The sequence below is a fragment of the Saccopteryx leptura genome, chromosome 5, assembly GCF_036850995.1.
Source record: "Saccopteryx leptura isolate mSacLep1 chromosome 5, mSacLep1_pri_phased_curated, whole genome shotgun sequence".
NCBI classification, from domain to species: domain Eukaryota; kingdom Metazoa; phylum Chordata; class Mammalia; order Chiroptera; family Emballonuridae; genus Saccopteryx; species Saccopteryx leptura.
This window is the reverse complement of record NC_089507.1, coordinates 112,445,073-112,460,365: the sequence shown is the minus strand read 5'-3', so window position 1 is coordinate 112,460,365 and position 15,293 is coordinate 112,445,073. Positions and strand designations below refer to the sequence as shown.

The 15,293-nt window shown below is 36.3% G+C and overlaps 1 non-coding gene across 1 annotated transcript; it reads right to left on the bottom strand.

Annotated features, from left to right (window-relative positions):
* Positions 1-2,366: 2,366 nt before the first annotated feature.
* Positions 2,367-2,578, bottom strand: LOC136407224 (small nucleolar RNA U3). Its single transcript, XR_010751810.1, has one exon. It is a non-coding gene; the product is annotated as a small nucleolar RNA U3 (small nucleolar RNA).
* Positions 2,579-15,293: the final 12,715 nt, after the last annotated feature.

The following is a 15,293-nucleotide window of genomic DNA, read 5'->3' as shown; positions in this document are numbered from 1 at the left end:
GCTATTGACTGATAGAATTCTTGATTGATGAAATGTCACAGTGAGGACAAAGGGGACATGCAGCACTCCAAGACCACAGTGTAAAGAAGAGAAAAGCACTGGCCCACTGAGCAGTGGCACCAGAATTTGAAAATAATAAACACAAAGAAACTTCTGTTCGCCATTACTCAGTAGAATTTTGCACTACATTCCCAACACATTTTCCTTTCTTTCTAACAGTCTGTGATTTGATTAAACAAGTGTTCATCTTACCAGCAAAGTTCATGCTATCAGAGATTTTATTCATGCTGGCTTTTATTATTCACGACTGAAAAATTCTAGCTGTTTTTACTCTATTCTGAATTTATTAGTTGCTCAAACACTTCCATCATTCTGGTTGTCCTAAATAACCCAAATACTGAGGAGTCAAATAAAATACCATGTTTTACCTTTCATGTCTTAATAATCCAGCATTTATCATTTTTTTCCTGAAAAGCCAGAATACTTTTATAATTTTCTGTTTCATGTAATCTAAATGTATAATAGTAGAGTACTTTCACTAAGAAAACTGACATGTTTTAAATCACCATTCCAAACAACATAGTTTCTTAATATGAGATACTATTTCTTTGCATTCATTTATATTCATGCATTTAGTTACTGTTAAAATTAGTTACAAATAAGTTACAAAGCTATTATAACTAGTTACTTGATATTAACATTGACATGATTTTTGGTTCTGTGGAGAATACACTAGATCAGGAATATAGACAGAGGAGTGATGTCAATATCGTGGCAGCAGAAGGTGTCACCTGTTTTGTTTTTTCTGCCAACAACAACAGCTATTCAACACTATTCATGAACAAAAGTGTCACTGAGAATGCATCATGCAGCCTGAGATGTTGTGCTCGATGACGTGGCCTGTTGGTGATGTGATGGATTTGTGGCTAACAATAGGTAGTGTTTTCTCCTCCATCATGTTTCTCTGTTCTTGGTATAAACATCAGTCTTTCCATAGAGAGAAGAAGTCATTTTAGCATCAGAGGCAGGAGCAGGTGGAGCTGCCTGACACAGCAGCAGGAGGGCTGCTCATATTCAGAGCAAGACTGGGGTAGGAAACTCCAATAGGAAGAGTTCCCTGTGTGGACCTTGAATGCATGAATGAAACATCAGTCTGCAACTTACCTACTTTTGTTTCCAATGTATTGTCTACCTTGTCCCAATCACAACACAAAATGCTTTCTGTTAGTTTATTTTAGTTGTTGTTAAGATTGCAAATTAACCTATAACTTTTTAGCATCTGCTCTATGTCTGGGACTTTGTTGTGCTTTGTGTTAGAACAAAGCCCTCTGTTGTCATAGGATCTGTTGGTGACAGTAAAACATAAAGCACAAAGTTACTTTAGAGTGCAAGATGTGCTTCAAGAAAGAAAAATGTGTAATCCATGAGGAATGCCCACCAGAGAGTTCTGAGCCAGTCAAGGAAGGCATCCCAGAAAACAGGCAGTGTAAGGAGTCAACTGAGTACAGAGGGTGAAGGGGGTACAGTGTGAGACCTGAAGGAAAATGAGCAGAGATATTCCAGAAAAAGAAAGAGGGTGAGTTGAGCTGCGCAGGACTGCAAAGCCATGAGAGTGTACAGACAGACACACAGGTCATCGAGAGGCACGTTCAATTTACATAGAAAAATACATGTTGGGTATTTTTCACATTTAACATGCAAGACTATGTATCACTAAAAATGAACTATGTTTAGTGTCCTTCCAGGCTAAATTATTTATGATATCAAAGCTCTCTCAGAATACAGACATTTATATATAGACTTCCATGTATAGCTCCCTGCTTCCCCCTCTAAGCTAATGTTTGCCTAACTGAAAATAATACAACATTTGTGCATTTGGTAAATTATTTACACCTGGGGATGTAAATTTGACTTATTTAAGATACAGACAGGTGATTTCCATGGTCACTGCTTCATTCAGATTAAGAGTATTTTTATGGATAAATGTTTCATCACAAAATCTTAGAAAACAGATGTCAATAAAAAAGCCTTAATTATTATTTTTATAAATGGGGCAAAATGTAGATTATAAAAGAACAATAATTAGAAACTCAAGTTATAGACAGGCAAGTTCAAATGGTCAACTGCTTCAGATGAAGAGCATGTCTATGAATAAATGTTTTCATCACAAAATTACATTAAATTAATGTAATTTTTAAATATTATCTAGGTATCTCATATGAATTTTAAAAGATTTGTTTTATTTCCTTTCACTGTGAGCATGGAAAAAAACCTAAAGAGGCAGATTAAACTGTAAGAAAACAACCTCCTGTATAAATGGCTGAAGCAGCAACACTGTGTATGGCTTTTCTGTTGCTGTTTTAAAAACCCTCAGACTGCATTCCCCTCCTCTTGCTCTTCCAAAGGAAGAGGAGAAAGATTATCAATGGCCAACAGCAGTTGCAAAAGCAACACCAAGATCTGGCTTCCTGCTCAGGAGACAATGCTGTGCCGCCTTCACATGGTTTCATGTGCTCTACACATGCAGTAAAGTTCTCTAGTAACAACCTCTAGAGGTGATCCCCGAAAGTATCATCTCACATATAGTTTTTATCCAACAGTTTACAAACCAATGAGTCAGTCTTTATGCAGTATATTAATAGTATATATCTTTTCTACACACTTTTAGAAGCCATTTGAGCACATCAAGAAAACTACAAATTGATTTTACTAGGCATTAATGTTGAGAAGAAGACGATCTTGAGGTAAGCCTTAAGGAATAAGCAACTAAAATTCAAATTGTTATTAAGATATTTCTAAATTAAATTACCCAATGAGTCACTGTGGCTAGAAAAAAAGGATAAAAAACTAAGTCCTGGGATCCTTTTTGATAGGGGTTCAGAAACTAGAGGATGACCCAACAGATGAATCTGAGAAAAGACATTCACATGGTTAGAAGAAAACCATGGAGACACAGGGTCCTGAAAGCCAAGTGGAGAACCAAAAGCCAAGTAGAGAACTGCAATCAAGGAGAGGATGCTTGCAACTATAATGCTAGTGATACATCTGCCACTATTAAACGCTGCACCAGATGGTACAGGTGTAACAACTGATGACCTAAGCTGATGCATCATTGTCACCTAAACTCTAAACTTGACATTAGAGTTTACTTTTGACCTTATGTATTCAGTGGGTTTTGACATATGTGTAATGACATGTGGTCACTATTATTGTATCATACAGAATAGTTGCAATACCCTAAAAACTTTCTATTTATATTCATTTCCATTTGTCCCTCAACTTCTAGCAACCACTGATCCTTTTATTTTCTCCATAGTTGTTTCTGGATGTTCTATAATAAATCATTCAGCATGCTGTCTTTTGAGATTGGCTTTGTTCAGTTAGAAATAGGCATGTAAAATGTCACCATATATTTTCATAACTTGCTAGCTAATTTTGAAAAATATTTTATTCATTTATTTATTTATTCTAAGTGAAAGGTGGGGAGATAGTGAGACAGACTCCCACATGCGGCCCAACAATCTTCATTGGGATTCAATGCTTGAATTAACTAAACTATTATTCACGCCAAGGCTGACGATTGAACTAATCCAGTCACTGGCTATGGGAGGGGGAGAGAATGAGAAGAGGAAGAGGGAGGGGATGAGAAGCAGATGGTCGCCTTTCTTGTGTGCCCTGTCTAGAAATGAAACCTGGGATGTCCTGATGCTCTATCCACTGAGTCAACCAGCCAGGGCCAGCTCATTTGTGTTTAGAGCTGATCAATATTCCATCATCTGAATATACCACAATTTATCCATTCATCTACTGAAGGACATCTTACTCACTTTTAAGTTTTGGTTATTAGAATAAAGCTACTATAAACATTTATGTGTTTATAAGTTTTGTTATTTATTTATTATTCGTATGTTAATTTTTTACTTATTTAATTTTTTCCATTACAGTTTACATTAAATATTATTTTGAATTAGTTTCAAGTGTATAGCACAATGGTTAGACAAGCATGTCTTTTACTTTTTTTTTTTTTTTTTTTTAAATAAATTTTTATTAATGGTAATGGGATGACATTAATAAATCAGGGTACATATATTCAAAGAAAACATGTCTAGGTTATTTTGTCATTAAATTATGTTGCATACCCCTCGCCCAAAGTCAGATTGTCCTTCGCCACCCTCTATCTAGTTCTCTGTGCCCCTCCCCCTCCCCCTAACTCTCCCCCTGTCCTCCCTCCCCCCACCCCTGGTAACCACCACACTCTTGTCCATGTCTCTTAGTCTCATTTTTATGTTCCACCAATGTATGGAATCATGTAGTTCTTGTTTTTTTCTGATTTACTTATTTCACTCCTTATAATGTTATCAAGATCCCACCATTTTGCTGTAAATGATCTGATGTCATCGTTTCTTATGGCTGAGTAGTATTCCATAGTGTATATGTGCCACATCTTCTTTATCCAGTCTTCTATTGAAGGGCTTTTTGGTTGTTTCCATGTCTTGGCCACTGTGAACAGTGCTGCAATGAACATGGGGCTACATGTGTCTTCACGTATCAATGTTTCTGAGTTTTGGGGGTATATACCCAGTAGAGGGATTGCTGGGTCATAAGGTAGTTCTATTTGCAGTTTTTTGAGGAACCACCATACTTTCCTCCATAATGGTTGTACTACCTTACAGTCCCACCAACAGTGAATGAGGGTTCCTTTTTCTCCACAGCCTCTCCAACATTTGCTATTACCCGTCTTGTTGATCATAGCTAATCTAACAGGTGTGAGGTGGTATCTCATTGTAGTTTTGATTTGCATTTCCCTAATAACTAATGAAGCTGAGCATTTTTTCATATATCTGTTGGCCATTTGTATCTCTTCCTGGGAGAAGTGTCTATTCATGTCTTCTTCCCATTTTTTTATTGGATTGTTTGTTTGTTTGTTGTTGAGTTTTATGAGTTCTTTGTAAATTTTGGAAATGTCTTTTACAAAGTGTTCCTCCTGATATTTCCAGTACAAGTTTTCAACTTAAGGACTTAAGTTTTCAGCTCATTTGGGCAAATACCAAGTAGTGCAATTGTTGGATCATATGGTAAGAGTATGTTTAGTTTTGTAAGAAATTGCCACAGTGACTTTCAAAATGGCTGTAGCATTTTGCATTCAAACCAACAGTGAATGAGAAATTGTGTTGTCAGGTTTTTAAGTTTTCACCATTTTCATAAAGAATGCTATCCCACTGTTGTTTTAATTTGAAGTTCCTGGATGACATATGATGTAAAGCATCTTTTCATATGCTTATATGCTATCTTTATATCTTCTTTGGTGATGTTTTTATTCAGGTTTTGTCCTTGTTTAATTGGGTCATTTGTTTCCTTATTATTGCATTTTAAGTAACCTTTACATATTTTGATTGAGTCCTTAATAAGATATACCTTTTATAAATATTTTCTTCTAGTCTGTAGTTTGTCCTCCCATTATACTGATGGTATCGTTTGCAGAATAGAAGTTTTTTTTGTTGTTATTGATTCATTCACACCAGGTTTATTGATTTTAGTGAGAGAGAGGAAGGGGACAGAGAAAGAAAAAGAGAGAGAAATAGAGAAAGAGAAACAGTCAAGAACAATGAGGTATTCCTGTGTGTGCCCTGACTGGGAATCGAAATGGGAACTTTTATGCACTCTTCACAGAGTTAACCGGCCAGGGCAGGGAGCAGAAGTTTTAAATTTTAATTAAGTTCAAATAATCACATTTTTTCATCTATTATGCATTTGGTATTATGTCCATATCTCTATAATTAATTTCAAGGAATTTTATAGTTTGGTTTTTAAATTTAGTTCAACACTCCGTTTTAAGTTAATTTTTGTGAATGGTATAATTTTGTGTTTATAATAATTTTTTCCATGTAGATGTCCAATTGTTCTAGTACCATTTGTTGAAAAAACTCTCTTTGCTTCATTGCATAGCTATTATTCCTTTGGTAAAATCTGTTGGTTATATTTATATGGGCTCTCTTTTTATATGGGCTATATTTCTGAGCTCTCTATTATGTTTCATTGATCTGTTAAGCTGTAGTCAATAATATCATTAAGAGGCCCTATAAATACTATTTATTTGAAAATATCATTTCCCATTTAGTTGGCTGTCTGTTTATTTTTTTATCAGTTTCTCTTGCTGAGAAAAAACTTCTTAGTCTGATGTAGTCCCATTCATTAATTTTTGCCTTCACTTCTCTTGCCTTCGGAGTCAAATTCATAAAATGCTCTTTAAAACCCAGGTCCATGAGTTTAATACCCATGTCTTCTTCTAGGTTCTTAATTGTTTCATGTCTTATGTTTAGATCTTTGATCCATTTTGAGTTAATTTTAGTACAGGGGGACAAACTGTAGTCCAGTTTCATTCTTTTGCATGTGGCTTTCCAGTTATCCCAGCACCATTTATTGAAGAGGCTTTCTTTTCTCCATTGTGTGTTGTTGGCCCCTTTATCAAAAATTATTTGACTATATATATGTGGTTTTATTTCTGGGTTTTCTATTCTGTTCCATTGGTCTGAGTGTCTATTTTTCTGCCAATACCATGCTGTTTTGATTGTCGTGGCCCTATAATATAGTTTGAAGTCAGGTATTGTAATGCCCCCAGCTTCATTCTTTTTCTTTAGCCCGTCAATAGATGACTAGATAAAGAAGATGTGGCACATATAAACTATGGAATACTACTCAGCCATAAGAAATGATGACATCGTATCATTTACAGCAAAATGGTGGAATCTTGATAACATTATACGAAGTGAAATAAGTAAATCAGAAAAAACCAGGAATTGCATTATTCCATACGTAGGTGGGACATAAAAGCGAAACTAAGAGACACATTGATAAGAGTGTGGTGGTTACGGGGGGAAGGGGGAGAGGGAGAGGGAAAGGGGAAGGGGGAGGGGCACAAAGAAAACTAGATAGAAGGTGACAGAGGACAATCTGACTTTGGGTGATGAGTATGCAACATAAATGAACGACAAGATAACCTGGACTTGTTATCTTTGAATATATGTATCCTGATTTATTGATGTCGCCCCATTAAAAAAATAAAATTATTAAAAAAATACTATTTATATCAGCCTCCTAGTCTTAGTCATGCCCTTGTCATTGTGTATTCAAAGCAACATGGAGATCCTACCATCTTTCGTCTTTCCATCTGAATATCTGCTGGAGCACCCTAAAAGTCCAACCATTTTGTCCACTGGGCAGGTCCTGGACCCTTGCAGGCTCCTTGGACATAGGAACAATGCTTTTTTATGCTTTTATTCAAACTCAAAAATATAAACTAGGTTTTGAACTTTTGAGACAGATGAAGTCATTTGCCCTCAAATCAAATAACCTGGTATTTCTACCCAGAAGAGATTGATGAAAAATTATGATAGCTCTCTGAATTCCCAATGGTTGTCCAGTGTTGCAAGACTGTAAATATTCACACTTCACAGGGCCGACACTACTCTAGAGGTAGGCAGAGTATATATTTTTTTCTACTTGCACTTCTCCAATTAAGCTAACAGCCTGGCCTTATCTTGACCTTAGAGTAATAGGCTAAAGAACATCTGTCCTGAGGTAAGAACTTTTACTTTCTCCCAAATGTAATTTTTTGGTTATTTTTCTAGAAATTGTGAACCTACACATTAGGTCTCCCATTCCCCTTCAGTCATAAATTGTAAGGTCCACCATACAAAACACACACACTCTTTGGATTGTGATGACATATTAATCATTTGTGACACTTCTGTGCTAACAATGTTAAGAAACAACAAGAATAAAAAAAGAGTTAAGAAATTTAAGGTGGAGAGACAAAATTGCCATGGAGTAGGCAGAAGATGTTTCAACTCCCACATCCTAGAACCAAAGTGTATTAGAACTTAATTTTGAGAATAGTCATCTTGAAAGACCAATTTTGGACTAAACTAAGAGGATTCTATAGCCAAGGATCACCAAAGAAGACAAACTGGGACTCACAGGAAAGGTGGAGATGCAAAAAGGAGTGCCCTGCTCCCAGGAGTGAGTGGTGGCCCGGAGGCACTCTTGCGGCAGGGAGGGTTGCCCAGCAAGTTGTGGGTCCTCAGCCCCAGAACCAGAGTACTAGCCTAAAGCTCTGGGGCATGGAAGGGGCTTATGGACTGTATTTGGCTTAGAAAAGAGCCTAGATACTGTTTGAGAGAAGGAGACAGAACTCTCAGACCCAGGCTCTGCTTAAAGGGACTGCACAGAGAGCCTTGCTCACAGCCACCTGCCCGATGCTCTGGGAGTGGGAAGCACTGGGAGGACTGCAGTTGCCGGGGGAGAGTGTGGTCTCAAAGGCACAGGGAGAGACACTTGAGGGATGGCCACTCTAACACCTGGGCTGAGTCACTCCCCAAATCTAAAGTGAACATTTTTCTGGGAGCAGCAACACCAGTAAAGGGAAGAAATTACCTTGCCCACTGGAGTCTCCCCTGTTCCACTCAGAACAAAGAGGCACTTAGAGGCAGGCAGCATGTTAGGGACACAGGTAGTGAGTGCTGAAGTCTGAGGTACACCACCCCCTCACACTGCTGAGTGCTCATGGGGGCAGGGGCAGGCCACAAAAGCTGCGGCAGCTGCAGTGGAGGTCAGAGCTTTTGCACAATCCCACCTGCAGCACGAACTCACCCAGGTGGTGGTGAAGGCTCTGGGCAATCACAGAGGTGGAAGCCACAGCAGCCACTGCGAAGGTCTGAGCTCACACGTGTGCCTACCCATGGAGTGGGCTGGCCCTTGACTGGGCCATGGCATGGTCCAAGGTGACCTCAGAAGCAGTCTGAGCTGGTCAGGGCAACCTCAGAAGTGGTCTGAGCAGATGCACGTAAGCCAGCCCGTAGAGGCAAAAGCCGCAGAGGCCACAACTGTGGCCCAAGTACATGTGCTCAAGCCTGTCTGTAGCAATGGAGGCCAGGGCGACTGTGAAGGCAGTTTGAGTGGGAGTCTGTGAGCCCATACAGGGCAGCGTAAGCTGCAGTGGCCACAGAGGCGGTCTGGGACTGTAAGTGCCCAAGTACAAACATCCAAGGTGGTGGCAGCAGTGGTGGTGTGCAGGCAGACAAACCACCCATCAAGAGCACAGATGCCACACCCATGGCACTCCTGTGGCAACATCCTTCTGAGTGCTGAAAAAGAAGAAAAAGAACAAAACAAAATAAAAATATAAAGTAAAAGTCTGAATAGAATGACACCTGCGACTAAGGGGCAAGCCACATCCAATACCATACCTAATCACTGAATTACAGTACTGAGCCCAACAAGCACCCAGCATTAAGAGGAAGCAGAAAGCAGATCTCAGGGTAACTTGATCTTTTAAAGGAACTTCCCTCAGGGCAATAATAGATAAAAGCTAGCTTAGAAGAGCAGCTGATATTTACAAAGGCACCTGGGTCCAGCAGAGGCAGCCATAAGATCTGGATTGCCTGTAGCTTCAAAAAGGTTAACAAGATCCAGTCATAGGCAATGACCCCCACTGATCTGCACCAAGTCAGGCCAGGGAGATCCAGGGCAGGCAAATCCAGTGGCCAGATATGAAGAGCATCAGTTCAGGACTTAACAACCCTTGTTAGAGTGCTAGCTTAAGAAAAGGCTCCTCACACCTGACCCAGGTAAGACATAGAAGATGCACTCACAAATAAAAAGAACAGTGATAACAAATAAGTAGCCCACAGTGGATTACAAACAACAGCTGATACCATCCTGAGAAGACCTAGAACAACACAACTGAAAATTGGAGCCAGACAATATACCAACCATAAACTCAGCTAGCTACACAAAGAACAAACCCAAAGGAGGAGTCTATACACAGACAAAAAGGGAAGACAGAGAAATGCAATCCAAATGAATCAAGAAGAGAAATCCCCAGAAAAAGAACAGAATAAGATGAAAATAACCAAATTACAGAATGCAGAGTTTAAAATGATTGTTAGGATGCTCAAAAATTTTAGAAAAACTTTGGATGGACATAATGAGCACCTAAATAAAAAAAATAACAAGCATCAAAAGGACATTGAAATCATAAAAAAGAACTAGTCAGAAATGACAAATACAATATCAGAAATGAAGACTATACTAAAAGGAATTAAAAGCAGGCAGGGTGAAACAGAGGATCAAATTAGCAATTTAGAAGACAAGATAAACGAAAGCATGGAAGCAGAGCAGCAAAAAAAGAGAACAAAATAAAAAGACAAACCATACAATAGGAAACATTTGACAATATGTCTGATAAGAGGTTAATAAACAAAATGTATAAAGAACTTGTAAAATTCAACACCAGGAAGATAAAAAAAATCCAGTCAAAAATGGGCAAAAAAAATGACTATGAAGCAGATGAAGAAATGTTCAACTTTATTAATTATTAGAGAAATGCAAATTAAAACCACAATGAGATACCACCTCACACCTGTCAGAATGGTGCTCATGAACAAAACAACAGACAACAAATTCTGGTGAGGATGTGGAGAAAATAGAATCCTTCTGCACTGCTAGTGAGAATGCAGACTGGTGCAGCCACTGTGGAAAACAGTATAGAGATTCCTCAAAAAATTAAAAATGGCACTGCCTTTTGACCCAGCCATCCCACTTTTAGAAATATATCCTAAGAACACCAAATCACTGATTTAAAAAAAGAAATGCACCCTCATGTTTATGGCAACATTGTTTATAATAGCCAAGATCTGGAAACAGCCCAAGTGTCAGTCAGTGGACAAGTGGATTAAAAAGCAGTGGTACATATACACAGTGGAATACTATGGAGCCATAATAAAGAAGGAAATCTTACCTTTTGCGACAACATGGATGGACCTGGAAACTATTATGTTAAGTGATATAAGCCAGGCAGAGAAAGAAAATATCATATGACCTCATTCATTTGAGAAATCTGATGAACAATGTGAACTGAGCAACAGAACAGAGGCAGAGGAGGGGTCAAAGGGATGAAAGGGAAAGCAAACAGAGAGAAAGGGGAGGAGAGGATGGGATCAGAGAAGGGAAAGAGATTGGTGAAATCATATATACATAATGTAGCATTATAGAGAGCAGAAAAGCAAATCCTGGAGGGAAGGGGGGAGGGCGTTGGGTAGAGGGGGTTAAGGGGATGTGAGGGAAACATGGGGGTGGGAGAGGATGTATTCAGTGGGACACTTGAATCCATGTAAACACAATAAATTTAAATCAATAAAAAAAAGAATGGTAATAGCATGACTTTATGAAAAGACTGAAAATAAAGTTTATTTTATCAAGATTTTTTTCAGACAAAACAATAAGAAGGTGGAATCAAGACAACATTATTGTCCTTATTTAATTACAAATGAGAGGTATGCAGGATTAATGCAGCAGATCCATCTGACCTAAAATACATGTGCTAATGATTATGTAAAATATGTAGGTTCTACTTTTCTTGATTTTTGTTAAATTCAGTCAAGGAGAGCACTGAGGAAAAGGGTAAAAAATTTAAGGCAGGAGATATAATTAGAAGTTATTTCAATCAAATTTAATTTTCAGAAAGGCTTACTAGTAAATAGCAAAAAAACAAAAACTAAAAACATGAAATGCCTTAAATATGGTGCTGAATTGACATATCTCAACTCTCAGTAGACAGTTAAATGTGTCTTTTTAATACTTGTTAGGATTTATTGTGACTTGACATATTTTGCTCTTTCCTCTGTTAGATGTGAACTATACTAAGGATTTATAAAGGTGTTTAGGAAGAAACAGAATACAATCTTTTGCAACCTAAGAATTTAAAGAAGATTTGTGCAACTTAAGTCAATACAGTAACTGAAACATCTGAAATCAGGAATCTCATAGAAATATTTTTTTCTACTCAACTTCTCAGTTATTTTGCTTCCTGGTAAGTTACCAAACCAATATCTTTGGGAAGTATATTTGGTTTGAGAATTGAAATATTTGTGGAGATGCAGCTGCGAACATCTCTTTAGGGTCAGCATGGAATCAATGATTACAAAATTTAGGAGATGAAAGTTGGAAATAAATTAGTTTATGTGTATTTTTTCAATTACAAAATAAATAGAACCACTGTAACAAATAATAACATTTTTAAAAATCAATGTTTAAATGAGACAAACAGATTTTCTATAGAAATGAACTGTAGTTGAGGGGAAAATCAAGATCATGTATTCATTTGATATATTTCATTGAAGATCCAATTGTTGTAATACAAGAGTATTTCACCTAATTCCTCGAAGAACAACAATAATGAATTCATAAGATAAATTAAGAAATTACAAAAAATAGAAATTAAGTAAATCAAGTAAACTAAAATGAAACCTTTATTTTATTTTGAGTGTTGTGGCATCATTATCCAACTACTCAAGCCAAAAACCTGAGAGTTATCATTGACATTTTTTCATATTATAAAATTTTCAAAATATAATAAAACTGAACATTTGAAGTCAATTTTGCTTTGATTTTTATTTTGGAATTAGTACAGTGTAAACTTGAGAGGAGCAGGGATTTCTGCTTGTTTTATTTCCAGTGCTTGAAGTCATTTCTGGTATATTGGAGTTTATAGATTATAATGTCAGTGACATCATCAAGCAGGAGAAGGTGCAAAGAAACCAGCTTATTTGTATTAGTATGTGGAAAAAGTGCACAAAAGTTTGTCACCTTGAGTAAATCATTTAACCTTTTCAAATCAAAGTCTTTTTTTTTTACCTGAAAAACAGGTTGATAATAACACCAACACTAAAATTAATATACAAATGATTGGTTTTTAAATCTGTTCCTCTTCCTTTTTTGTTTCTCTTAGTAGAGCCTCATGAAGAAAGTAAAGCAAGAATGACAGCACAACCAAAAGAAAATGGCAGCTCTCATGGTTGCATGAAAGTAACAGTAATGTAGAATGAAAAGAAAATGGTAATTGTAGCTCACTAGAAAACCAGAGTTTGAGTACAATGAGGCTAGGGGTGCATTAAAGGTGCCCAGGACACTATGAGTATTAAAGAACATGTTGCAGACAGAAATCATTCTTTGAAAACAGTTATCTCAGGGGGTAGGCCCCTATACCTAAACCTAAACAGACATTATTTAGTAAGAAGGGGGTCTAGATGCATGGGAGGAATTCACATGCCTCAACTTATACTTGCTTAGATCAATGCTTCTATCAAGAGCATAACTAATTTAAACTGTTTCTGATACTGAGCCATAAAGTGGTTGCTAACATAACAATTTAACATGAATCAGAGGTTAATGACAGCATTCACTTTATAGTCTCAAGTGATGACTACTAAAATTCTACAAAATGCTTTAAGTTCCATTACTAAAATATGGGACTGTTAAACCAGTAAGACCATTACTTGCTGGGAACTGGAATCTCTGGGAATATGAGAGACAGAAAGAAAGCAAGGGAAAACAGCAAAGAACAAGATACATATATACTTGAAAAAAATCATAAAATATTAGTCTTTCTATCTCTATCACCAATCACATTTTCAGATGCACATAAAATTAGATATTTTTACTCTATTGCAATGTAGTTTTAATGCCTGATCAGTTAATTATAATTTAAATGTTCATGCCCATAGCAGATGAGATTCATTTGCTATTTTGGGTATTTGCTTATTAAGACACCTTCTAAAGACTTCCATTTAAACAGAATTTTTCTGAATAGTGAGGTTATCAGAAAAACATAAATATTCCAGAGTTCTCATGTAATTCAGAAAGTTGAGTTCTGCCAAATTGTTAATGTAGGCAATTAGGTTCTCCTTTAGGGAGAACAGTCCTTCTTTTGTAAGTTTTGTCCTTTCTTGAAAAGTGTCCTCCTATATGTCCTCCTTTTTGATATTGGAAGACTAATCTGTAAATGTCTGTATTTGATCGATGCGAAGTTGATCCAGTGTGTGTGATGTGACGTATTTGTATTTGACATGACTATTTGTCAAGGATCAGTACAGTGCAGTGAAACGCGATTATGAGATGAATGTGCTCCACAAGGGAGACCTTAAGAGAGCATGTGATATACCGAGCACGTGAATGGCTTTGTGTACTTCTTAGTAAAACACAACATGGCACATACGACATTGTAGACTCATGATTGTTTCTTTTTCAGTGAATATTCAATCATAGACAGGTAAGCACAATTTACATTTTATTAATTCATTATCTATTTAATAATTTCCAGATACATATAATTTTATTTATAAGAATTTTCCTGAAATTTGAGTTTTAAAGTGAAAATCTAACCTCAAACCATATCTATTAATAACACATTTTGATTAAATAGTTGCATAAAACAGATTTTTACTCTAAATTACTGGTTTTGTTTGATATTTAGTTTTGTTAACTTAGCTTCTGGAAAATTTGCCTACCATGATATAACACATACAGTTCCTAATGTGTTTGCATTGTTCCTGTAGCTCTATATTTTATTTTTAATTTTAAATTTCATTTAAGGAATAAAAAGAGCAAAAAAGAGAAAATGCCATTTCAATGATAAATTGAAAAGGAAATTTCCATTCCTCATATCAAAGAAAGATACCATTGTTTTCTGAAATATTTGCAGTGAAGAATTTTGTATTGCAGTTGAGGGCAGAGCATCGATAATGAAACACTTGACCACCAATAAACATAAGCAATCATTAGATGCATCAGCTTCCAGTTGTAAAGTAACAAGTGTTTTTAAAACTTCAAATTATCCTAAAGATGAAAACAGTTGGCTGCAATGGAGGGAACATTTGCATTTCATGCCATAATTCACAAAGTTTTCATAGTATGGATTGTACAACTAAATTATTTAAAAAGTTTCACAATGCAACATTTTCATGTGCCAGGACAAAATCCAAAGCTATTTTGAAATCAGGATTTAAAAATTACTGTGACAAAATACTTACAGAGGACTTGGAAATTGTAGCATTTGTAATGATTTTATCTGATGCATAAAATCATAATTAAATTAAATTATATCCAATAATAGTAAGATATTTTAATGTTAGCAAGGGCATTCACATAAAAGATTTTAAATTTAGAATCCATTGAGGGCGAAACTTCTGAAATTTTGTCAAATCATCTATACAGAGTAATAAATGAAAACAATTTGAAATCCAAAGTTGTTGCACTAACTGCTGATAATACAAATACAAATTATTGAGGGCAAAGATGCAAAGAGGTAAATAATGTGTACGTAAAATTACGAGTTACTCCAAAAGAAAATACTAGGAATAGGTTGTAATGCACATATTTTGTCAAATGCAATCAACACACCATCATGTGCCATGCCAATTGATGTAGAAGTAATAATAACTACAATTTATTTGCAT